General features: G+C 64.3%; 1 long non-coding RNA gene across 1 annotated transcript in view; it reads right to left on the bottom strand.

The window, feature by feature from the left end:
* Positions 1-565: 565 nt before the first annotated feature.
* The window catches only part of LOC111746425, a 2949-nt gene continuing 1792 nt past the window's right edge, over positions 566-1722 (bottom strand). Inside the window, exon 2 of the long non-coding RNA XR_002783095.1 lies at positions 566-1154. This is a non-coding gene — a long non-coding RNA (uncharacterized LOC111746425). The remainder of the gene's footprint in view (positions 1155-1722) is intronic.

The following is a 1722-nucleotide window of genomic DNA, read 5'->3' as shown; positions in this document are numbered from 1 at the left end:
TGTCTGGGGGCTGAGGACCAGGGGCCAGACACTGCCAGGCACCTCCCCTAAGTTCCTCCACGACCCTATAGGGTGGCTCTGCCATCACCCCTCTCTGCAGGTCAAGCAACTTCCCCATGGTCACTCCGTCCTTGGCAGGCAGTGGCGACCCGCACCCAGTCTGGACCCCGAGGCAGAGGGCAGGCTGCTCACGCCGGATCGCTTCGGGCCAGACACCTGCGTTGGTCAGCAGCATCTAGACCTCCACTTCCCAGCTGTAGAGTCACCTGGCCTGGACCCTTCCCCCCCCACCCCCACCCACCCATACCTGCCAGAAACCTCTGCCTCACAAGGTGCCGGACTTTCTTTGGCATAGTGGGAGCCGAGCTGGTCTCTCAGACCTCAGCCTCCCCGAGGCTCACTCTACAGGTGACCCCAGGGACCAGGCCTGGGATGGAGCTAGGGAGAAGTGACCACAGGGACTAGGCCTGCAGGGTCTTGAGTCTGGGCCACTCCCTCCCACCCGTGTCCTCACTGGGGAAAAGGGGGGGCCTGAGGGTCTGGAGAGGGCACCCCAACACGCTGATACACAGCACTGGTTTATTCATAGTAGTCATAGTCCATTTTCCCTAAAACAGGTTTCCCAGCACAGCCCCCCCCCACCCCCAGATCAGCCCACTGCTGCATGGGGACCCCAGCCAGGGACCCTGTCCCTCAAAGGCTGCCACGGCCAGATCTAGGCCAGGCTGGAAAAGTCCAGGTACTGGCGGCCGGACAAGGAGAGACCATCTTTATCATGTTCCAAGTTAACGAGTCTTTGCACAAAAATAAGTCTTCATATTGCCAGTGTCCCTGGGCAGTTCAAGTTCAGGTACAAAAAGCAGATACTCTGTGCCGTCAAATCTCTCCCGTCAGGAAAACCTCGGGGGGTCAGTGCCCCAGCCCCGTCCGGTCTCCGTGGAGAGCCTCTGGGGTGAGGTGGTCGGGCCGTGTTGGGCGGAACCCATTTCCACATTGGTACGCAGTCAGGTTGGACGCCCAGGGGAGCGTCGGCGGGGGTCCCGGCTGGGTGGTGGCTTGGCTCGCGGGACGGCAGAGAGCGAGGCGCGGGCGGTCCACCGTGCTGGCTCCCAGGTGCTGAGCGCGGACGTCGCTAGGCGTCCAGGGCTGGGCTGCTGGATGGGAAGGGGGACAGGGGCGCGCGTTACTGCGGGATCCGGCCCTGTCCCCACCCCCTCCCCGACAAGCGAAGGCGGCGGTTTCGTTTGCTTGGCTGATTTTGGAACTCGAGTCCGTGGGTGCCTCTGCTCTGGTCTGCGGCCCGAGCCAGGGCGGGGGGCGGGGCGGCGCTCGGAGCCGCAGTGAGTCAGGGCTCCGCACCCGCGGACTCATTTCTGCCGCCCGGCCCGGGCGCGCGATTTGCAATGCAAAGTCACCCCGCCTCCCAGCACCCTAATCTGCCCCGGAATCCGCTTGCATTCGGGGCCTCACCCGCCCCAGGGCCGCCCCCCTCCCCCGTCTGCCCCCTCCCTCTTCGGCGGCGGAGCGGCGAGAGGAAGTTTTGCAACCCCGGACAAACAAACGCTGGTCTTGCACAGGCTTGAAAAAGTTTGGGGAAAATGAACAGTGAGCGAAATCAAAGCCATCCCCGGGCCTGGCGCTCGGTTCCGCGGGCTGTTAGGGTGTGAGCGCTGAGGCCTCTCCATTCCACGGCGCCCGGCCTCCCGGGCCTCCCCGACCTCC

The sequence above is a fragment of the Pteropus vampyrus genome, unplaced genomic scaffold (genome assembly GCF_000151845.1).
Source record: "Pteropus vampyrus isolate Shadow unplaced genomic scaffold, Pvam_2.0 Scaffold187, whole genome shotgun sequence".
NCBI classification, from domain to species: Eukaryota; Metazoa; Chordata; class Mammalia; order Chiroptera; family Pteropodidae; genus Pteropus; species Pteropus vampyrus.
The sequence above is the reverse complement of the archived record's forward strand: the minus strand, read 5'-3'. Positions and strand labels throughout refer to the sequence as shown.